Here is a 10,262-nt window from a genome sequence, read left to right as displayed (position 1 = left end):
GGAGCATTGCTGTGGGGATTTGATTCCCTTCAGCCACAAGAGCATTAGTGAGGTCGGGCACTGATGTTGGGTGATTAGGCCTGGCTGGCAATCGGTATTCCAATTCATCCCAAAGGTGTTCGATGGAGTTGTGGTCAGGGCTCTGTGCAGGACAGTCAAGTTCTTCCACACCGATCTAGACAAACCATTTGTGTTTGGACCTCACTTTGTGCACAGAGGAATTGTCATGTGGAAACAGGAAAGAGCCTTCCCCAAACTGTTGTCACAAATTTGGAAGCACAGAATCATCTAGAATGTCATTGTATGCTGTAGCGTTATTTTCCTTCACTGGAACTAGCCCAAACCATGAAAAACAGCCCCAGACCATTATTCCTCGTCCACCAAACTTTACAGTTGGCACTATGTATTGGGGTAGGTAGAATTATCCTGCCATCTGCCAAAACCAGATTCATCTGTCGGTCTCCCAGAGCAGTTTCCACTGCTCCTGAGTACAATTGCGCCAAGCGTTAAACCACTCCAGCCGACGCTTAGCAATGCGCATGGTGATCTTAGGCTTGTGAAGCTCCCAATGAAAAAGTTATTGTGCTGACGTTGCTTCCAGAAGCAGTTTGGAACTCAGTAGTGAATGTTGCAACCCCAGAACAGACCATTTTTACAAGCTACTTGGCGGCCCTGTTCTGTGAGCTTGTGTGGCCTACCACTTCGCGGCTGAGCCATTGTTGCTCCTAGATGTTTCCAGGGCAGAAATTTGACGAACTGACTTGTTGGAAAGGTGGCATCCTATGACAGTGCCACATTGAAAGACACTGAGCTCTTCAGTAAGGCCATTCTACTGCCAATGTTTGTCTATGGGTGTGGCTGAAATGATCAGGTATGAAGGTAAGACCCAGATGCAGACAACGTCAATTTAATAATAGTTTAATAATCCAACAGGGGCAGGAAATAGACAGGTCAAGGCAGGCAGGGGTCAGTAAACCAGAGGTTGGGCAACTGTACCGGACAGCAGGCAGGCTCAGGGTCAGGGTCGGCAGAGGTCAATAATGCAGAGGTGGGGCAAAGGTACAGTTCGGCAGGCAGGCTCAGGGACAAGCAGAGTGGTCAGGCAGGCGGGCTCAGAGTCACGACAGGCAACCAGGAGGGTGAGAAATAGAAAGACTGGGAAAAGCAGGGTCTGAGACACAAACAGGCTGGTAGACTTGTCAAACAAGACGAACTGGCAACAGACAAACTAAGAACACAGGTATAAATACACAGTGGATAATGGGGAAGATGGATGACACCTGGAGGGGGGTGGAGACAATCACAAAGACAGGTGAAAGATCAGGGTGTGACAGAAATATCAGAAAACACTATTTTGAAGGGGTGTCCACATACTTTTGTATATATAGTGTATAGTTTTTGCATACAGTTGTGACAAAATGTAACATGGCATCAATGATTTATCAATATTACAGCCATAGTATTGACTATTGAGTCACAGGAGTCCCTTAATGTGACCGACCAGACGGACTGTCTTGGAGTGTATCTTAGAGAACACTGGCATGTCTCCCCCTCTAGCCCCCAGCTTTATCCAGCCTGCTAACCAGTTGTTAAGGCCCAGTCAGGGGGATGACAGGGTGCTGGGTAATAGGCCCTTCACCCTCCTCTCCTTTCAAAGAACCCCAGGAAGTTGTGGTATTAACTTTTGTGTGTTGTCTTCTAAGTCCTCCGGTAGTGATTCTCTCCACCTCTCTTTAGTCAGACCAGTCCTCCCCGGAGACCTGGAGGCAGGGTTCTGTCACACCTCTTGGACCATTCTCTGTCTATGTGCTTAGAGGAGAGATGACCTCCTCTCTATAAGCTACTAGTTATTCATTGGGTAATTATATATCTTTGTGACCTCATTATTATATATATCAGTTGTTTTTTTGCATTCTTGAAATTCTTAAAAATCATCCCCACAAACAAAGAGTTTCTAAGACAAGATGCCTGATAATAGCTGACTGGGTCCTGGACTCATCAATTATATTAATTGTACATGGGGGAGATAAGCTTCAGCAGCTTCAAAACAAATAACATGTCTATGGTCATCTCAAATTTGGGGAGATAATAAAGAGTATCCACTACCCTATCCCCATCCAGACCTTTCAAGTCCCTTAACAGTTTCACAGCCATATGGATGCGTTTCACCCCCTTGTTGCAAATTTAGGTAATTCATTTGTTCTGAAGTTGCTGGCCTGAACATCAATTCCAATATTGTGTGAGCCATGACATCAATTAACTTGAGTAATGGCCAGGTCCAGAAAATGGGGCAACGATCTCCTAATCATGGTGACTAAAAGCGGAAACAGGTCAAGGCTATTACACTAATAATATAATATTATCCTCCTTGAAAACATTAGCACATTTAAGCTCTAGGCTTTGTACTTTAAACCAGTCCACAAATCAACTGAACAAAAATGCAAAATATTTTTGGTGTGAAACTGAATTCCCTATGCGTTTCTCTAGTAATGTATTGTCCCCCACCCTGGACAATTCTTGAAGATTAAATATAATAATGACTTGTGACATAGTTAATCATAGGGGAATGGTATGAGGCATGTTCCTATATAATCTCCTGAGGAATGTAAGGGTGTTGATTGGTTGGATAGATGGTTGATGCAGAGACATGAACAACTGTGGAGATGTGTAGCAGCAATTGGTCTTGGGAGGGAGTGTAGCCTCTCTCTCCCCCTTAGAGCATGGTCCTGCAGACAGGCAGCTAGCCATCTGTCAGGCCTGCTGTTAGTTAGTTCATGAAGGTGTGTGGTGGAGAATGCTTATCAGATACCTGTCTGAAGGATAGGGAAGCCTAATTAAAGGATATGGGTGTGTAGATACAATCACACCTATTCCATAAATGCATGAAGGCTCCTCAGAATGTCAGCCCGCTTTCTGTTTGTTTGTTGCAGCAGCAAACATATTTGTGTTAAATGCAAAGAGAGGAGCAGTACATATTTTCGTGAATGTGTTTGTATTGTTGTCATGTTGTAGCTACTGCACTTTCAAACTCTTCGAGGTAATCTACTGTTGCAAAGTTGTAGTGATTTCCGAAAGCCACCTCTAAGGTAACGGCCTTGAAAATGTCAATCCCTGGAAAAACACTGTTGCCCTGACTTATTGAACAGCACAGGAAGACAATGTGCAGAGTGTAGGCAGGTAGACTGTGACAAAAGCAACACAACACACATCTGTAGCGTCTATAGCGGAGTAGCATCACACATCATGACCTGAATCACTTTGGTGACCAGACAGGGTTAGCTTCTTCTTCCATGCATGGGGAATTCCTATTGAATCCCTGAATCCCTAAACCTGCACCTCCTCACACAAACAGCTTATTTTCCCCTTAATGAGCTGCATTTTATGCAGCAATTTGAGGGTATTTGTGGCTGTCTCAGGAAGTGGAGCATTGGAGGGAAGAGAAACAGTGCTGAGCCGGTCACTGCTGAGTGAGGAGCGGCGGGAGGACGTCATGCTGGTCACCGGTGGTAGCCCACGGTACTGCCGTCCCACTGTGACGGTAATGAGACGAAACGACCTGCCGCTGGGAGAGGCTGTAATTACAGAGGCACTGGTCTTCACTCCACCAGCCCCCATTTCCGTCTCTCTTTATTTAATTTTCTCTTTTCCTCTCTTTCGGCAAGCCTTTTCTGCCATTCTCTCACACACTCACTGTTTCTCTCTCCTGTCCCCATCTCTCGCCCTCTATTTCTCTATTCTCATCCCTCTATCTCCCCCTTTTCTCTCTCCTCTCCCTCTCTCCACCCTCTCTCTCCTCCCCCTCCCTTGATCTCTCCCTCTCTTTTCTCCCTTCCCCTCCACAATCCAGCTGACAGTTCTTCAATCTCTATGCATTCACACATGATGATCTTTGGGTTGGTATTTGAGATTTTCAACACCAGTCCTCACAGAAAGGAGCATAGCCTTGTTGTGTGAAAGTTGTCAAAGGGTTTACTTTAAATGCCAGTCAATTAATCTTAATCCAGAATTATGGTAATTTACATTTACATTTACATTTAAGTAATTTAGCAGACGCTCTTATCCAGAGCGACTTACAAATTGGTGCATTCACCTTATGACATCCACATTTAATTATCAGCATCATCCTCCTATCACTATCCAATGTTATCGTCATGTTATTTAATCATTTAATTGACAGTAATTAACATGCTATTGCTTTAGCGAGGATATTTCAAGGTATTGTTACTTAATATACCTCCTCTCTAATAGATGGTTGAAGGGAAAGGGAAGGGAAATCATGCTAGTTTCATAGCTATGGTCTATAGCTGCAAATTCCAATAACAAGTCAACACTGTTTATGACCATTCTTTCATTTCCTTTTCACGATGTTGATGAGATTCAGAGCATCAGATATTTAAAATGCGTATGCATGGAAGTTCCACTCACATATCCACATAATATTTTCATAGGAAAGGAAGTTGCTCACGAGGATTATGAAAATATTACTATTGTAAAGTGGGTTTTAGAATTGCTGTGAAAGGCAGATTTGCATTATTACAGTTACCATTGGCTCTGTGAGGTCTTGAATAGATATGATCCATAACTGAAGAAGCAGAAACATAATCGTTATTCACTTGGCAGGGTTATTCAAAGGGCATTTAATTTTGGGCAACATTTCATGGTCATCTGAATGTACTCTGTAATCATTATTTTTTTTGCCACTGCAGACCTTTGACTATTTTACTCTGGGAGAGAAAACTTGGCACTGGCCAGGCAAGCAAAGTAGGCTGCCTCTCTAAGCAGGTTGCCTTTCAAATGGACGCCATGGTAACCTAACCTTCACATAGAGCTGCTTCTCTGTTTAGATTTAGAGAGAGAACAGAATGAAATGTTAAACTTTCAACTGTTGGTGAATGTTCAGTTTCCTGATAGATGGGTATTGAAACATTGTCTTTTTGCTTTTTGATCACAGTGGTAGTAAGGGTGAACTATTAGCGATCTGGAAAAAAATCATCCAAATGTTCCTCCTCTTAGTGCTCTATTCACTCTGTATATCTGAAGTGTTACAGATTGCACGATAGAAATATAAAGGTAATTTCCCATTGAGCCAACATATGCAGTGTTTACCGTGAATGCAGTCTATGCTAAAGCGGAAACATTGCCTTTAAATTTCAATCATGCTGTAACGCTGAAATTCCGCGATATGGATTGAATAGAGCCTACATACTCCAGTATCCCTGTGATGATAAGTTACAAAACACAGATTCTGTCATTCCAAGCCCAAAATGTTTTTGTTTGTGTGTTTATTCTGCAAAGAAATAGGCTATTAGATGTGAATTCCCCATTCAACCATTGGCAAAATCCCCACACAATGATCTCAAACGGTTTCTAATACAGAATTAAATTAAAAACAGACTACCCCTTGCTAATCAGGAAACTATTTGGTGTTTGGCCCTCCTAGAAAATATAAAAAACTATCGGCCTATTTCGAATCTTCCATTCCTCTCAAAATTTTTAGTAAAGGCTGTTGCGCAGCAACTCACTGCCTTCCTGAAGACAAACAATGTATACGAAATGCTTCAGTCTGGTTTTAGACCCCATCATAGCACTGAGACTGCACTTGTGAAGGTGGTAAATTACCTTTTAATGGCATCAGACCGAGGCTCTGCATCTGTCCTCGTGCTCCTAGACCTTAGTGCTGCTTTTGATACCATCGATCACCACATTCTCTTGGAGAGATTGGACACCCAAATTGGTCTACACGGACAAGTTCTGACCTGGTTTAGATCTTATTTGTTGGAAAGATATCAGTTTGTCACTCTGTGCATTGTTTGTCCTCTGACAAATCAACTGTAAATTCCGGTGTTCCTCAAGGTTCCGTTTTAGGACCACTATTCACTATTCACTATATATTTTACCTCTTGGGGATGTCATTCGAAAACATAATGTTAACCTTCACTGCTATGCGGATGACACACAGCTGTACATTTCAATGAAACATGGTGAAGCCCCAAAATTGCCCTCGCTAGAAGCATGTGCTTCAAACATAAGGTGAAAGCACCAATTTGTAAGTCGCTCTGGATAAGAGCGTCTGCTAAATGACTTAAATGTAAATGTATAAGGAAGTGGATGGCTGCAAACGTTCTACTTTTAAACTCGGACAAAACAGAGATGCTTGTTCTAGGTCCCAAGGAACAAAGAGATATTCTGTTGAATCTGACAATCAATCTTAATGGTTGTACAGTCGTCTCAAATAAAACTGTGAAGGACCTCGGCGTTACTCTGGACCCTGATCTCTCTTTTGAAGAACATATCAAGACTGTTTCAAGGACAGCTTTTTTCCATCTACGTAACATTGCAAAAATCAGAAACTTTTTGTCCAAAAATGATGCAGAAAAATTAATCCATGCTTTGGTCACTTCTAGGTTAGACTACTACAATGCTCTACTTTCCGGCTACCGGGATAAAGCACTAAATAAACTTCAGTTAGTGCTAAATACGGCTGCTAGAATCCTGACTAGAACCAACTAATTTGATCATATTACTCCAGTGCTAGCCTCCCTACACTGGCTTCCTGTGAAGGCAAGGGCTGATTTCAAGGTTTTACTGCTAACCTACAAAGCATTACATGGGCTTGCTCCTACCTATCTCTCTGATTTGGTCCTGCCGTACATACCTACACGTACGCTACGGTCACAAGACGCAGACCTCCTAATTGTCCCTAGAATTTCTAAGCAAACAGCTGGAGGCAGGGCTTTCTCCTATAGAGCTCCATTTTTATGGAATGGTCTGCCTACCCATGTGAGAGACGCAAACTCGGTCTCAACCTTACTGACCCACTGAAGACTCATCTCTTCAGTGGGTCATATGATTGAGTGTAGTCTGGCCCAGGAGTGTGAAGGTGAACGGAAAGGCTCTGGAGCAACGAACTGCCCTTGCTGTCTCTGCCTGGCCGATTCCCCTCTTTCCACTGGGATTCACTGCCTCTAACCCTATTACAGGGGCTGTGTCACTGGCTTACTAGGGCTCTTTCATACCGTCCCTAGGAGGGGTGCGTCACTTGAGTGGGTTGAGTCACTGATGTGATCTTCCTGTCTGGGTTGGTGCCCCCCCTTGGGTTGTGCCGTGGCGGAAATCTTTGTGGGCTATACTCGGCCTTGTCTCAGGATGTTAAGTTGGTGGTTGAAGACATCCCTCTAGTGGTGTGGGGGCTGTGCTTTGGCAAAGTGGGTGGGGTTATATCCTTCCTGTTTGGCCCTGTCCGGGGGTGTCATCGGATGGGGCCACAGTGGCTCCTGACCCCTCCTGTCTCAGCCTCCAGTATTTATGCTGCAGTAGTTTATGTGTCAGGGGGCTAGGGTCAGTTTGTTATATCTGGAGTACTTCTCCTGTCCTATCCGGTGTCCTGTGTGAATTTAAGTATGCTCTCTCTAATTCTCTCTTTCTCTCTTTCTTTCTTTCTCTCTCTCGGAGGACCTGAGCCCTAGGACCATGCCTCAGGACTACCTGACATGATGACTCCTTGCTGTCCCCAGTCCACCTGGTCGTGCTGCTGCTCCAGTTTCAACTGCTCTGCCTGTGATTATTATTATTTGACCATGCTGGTCATTTATGAACATTTGAACATCTTGTTCTGTTATAATCTCCACCCGGCACAGCCTGAAGAGGACTGGCCACCTCACATAGCCTGGTTCCTCTCTCGGTTTCTTCCTAGGTTTTGGCCTTTCTAGGGAGTTTTTCCTAGCCACCGTGCTTCTACACCTGCATTGCTTGCTGTTTGGGGTTTTAGGCTGGGTTTCTGTACAGCACTTTGAGATATCAGCTGATGTACGAAGGGCTATATAAATCAATTTGATTAGATTTTTTATTTGATTGGGTATGTTGTGGTTTACAGTCATTACAATTGTTTTACGGGAACCTGGTAAAAATGGTTTTGTAATGTATTTAGCCCCTGAATGGCTCTGAATTCACTGTCAGCATGCAGTCAAAGCTATAACCACTTTTGGAGCTAACTAGCGCTCTCAAATCATATCCTGATGTCGACAGCAGATGAGAGTTGTATTCATAACATTGCCAACTCAATTAACTAAAATACATTTTGATATATGTTATATTTGCTAAGCGGCTAGCTAACTAGCTAGCATTAGCAGAGTTTTCATATATGAAATTCCTGTTCTTTTTCAAAGATTTCTCACAAAAACAAGCATATCTCTGTGAAATGTCGACGGAGCACTGAGCGTTTGTACTGAAATGTTTATTTTCAAAGCCTTTTCCATTGAATTCCGTTTGTGTCATGAAACAACTTTGAAGACGACGACCACAAAATGTAAACTCCTCAAAAGTTTCTCATAACTCAAGTGCCAACAGAGGTTGGTGCTTATTATCGGATGTATTAGGTTATGAAATCCGACTTTTTGGATATGGACACCCTACACAGGGTGGACACCCTACACAGTAGCAGGTGCTCTGGGTGCACTGTTCAATTATTTAGCAGATTTAATTAAACATTTATTTTTTTAAGAAAAAATATTTTTACCCTCACTGGCGTTCATGCTATTTAAACATAAGCTTTTCCGAGGTGTGAGACTCAACGTTGCTATCCATTGTAGCGCTGCGATTGGTTGTCCAAAATTCTGGGGTGGGGCTTAGCAAAGGGTCAATTAGCCACTATGCTGAGGACGACCAGCTATATATATTGACAATATATATTGCATGATGCTTCCTTGACATTGCAAATTCTACATTGTTGCTTACCTTTTCAAACAGATTCCCTTTCAAACGGACAAAGGCCGAAGAAAGACGTAGCTTTTTATTAAATCATAAATCATACTTAATCCTAATTTTCAAAGTGTTGACTGCACTTCCCTTCTCAACACAAAAAAAAAATGTAATTCTACATTTCAAAGGGAAAAAATATCCTGTGGGGGATTCGAACCCACGCCACAAGTTGCAGCACTTGTCAGGCACCCAGCACTCTACACTGAGCGATTTGTGCAGTCACTTTACAACTTGTGATTTACTTAATTTGCTTATCAAACCGTGCCAGTGGACTTCTGGTAAGGAAGCTTTTCTGAAAAAGGGTTGGATCACATCCAACTACGCCAACGATTTGAACTGGCTGATATGGAATCTGTTACCGTATAAAAATGTAGTCATCCTTAGCATAGTATGGCCCCTTTCTGTTTAGGAATTGTCTTTGCCATGTTGTGTTGTTTTTCCTGGTTTTGTGCTGCAATAATGTCTAATCTGAGATGCATGAAATTACCACCCCCATGATAAATGTAGCATCACGTGCCAGATGTTTCCTGCAGAGAATCGTGGCTGATGCTTGTTTTCCAAACTTACTCAACTTTTCAAATGTTTCTACAGCAGCATATTATCAGAATAATGTCTACTTACACATAAGCAAAAACACAGCCAACAACATGCAATATTGTTATTAATGCCAATGTAAATGTCATCTGGATTCTATCACACTTCTTACGGAACCAGGTTTCCCCTTTCCACAGTCTACATAACACAATAATCAAAAACTGTAACAATATTAAAACACACACACACACACACACACACACACACACACACACACACACACACAAACAATGTCATTGGCATTCAGTGACTACAAACAACTCTTCACTCCATAATCAAGTGTGAAATTGAACTGTCCCTACACAGTGATTGTGCTGGTTTATCCTTGCCAGGAGAAGCAGCTCACATGAAGCGTGATAAACCTCTAGATACACAATACTCCTAACTGACATATTATTATACTCCACCAAATGCCAGTCAGGTCTCAGCCCTCCCATATGCTTGACACATGTACAACATTTCCAACCATTTTCTTTTACAAAATACTGTAAATGTGATCCAAATATGTAGTTAGGTCACAATGGTCTGTGTGGCAGCATCTTTTGATTACCCGAGGGTGTCCACTGAAAAGGAGTGAGCACAATAGTGAGTGAGAGAATCTTAAGAGAAGCCAATGGGAGCATTGAGAGGTAGTCTGGGCCTGACCTAGTTAAGAAGAGAGCGAAAGAGGTAGGTAGGTGCTGTCATATCTGACAGGGACGGTGGCGTGGTGTCTGGAGCACATTACGCTCTTTGATCCATTGTCCCCCTGTGAAATGCATTTTAAGGTGTCATCTGTTATCTGTTTCTTGTGCCACCGTTCCTATTTCATGGGTGAAGTCACCCAGTTTGTCACTGGCTTGTGAATATACCATTGGGCCAAGATAGAGATGGGGAACATGGATAAATGTCATGGCTGACACAAAACACCA

The sequence above is a fragment of the Oncorhynchus nerka genome, linkage group LG9b (genome assembly GCF_034236695.1).
Source record: "Oncorhynchus nerka isolate Pitt River linkage group LG9b, Oner_Uvic_2.0, whole genome shotgun sequence".
NCBI classification, from domain to species: Eukaryota; Metazoa; Chordata; class Actinopteri; order Salmoniformes; family Salmonidae; genus Oncorhynchus; species Oncorhynchus nerka.
Note: the sequence above shows the minus strand (reverse complement) of the source record.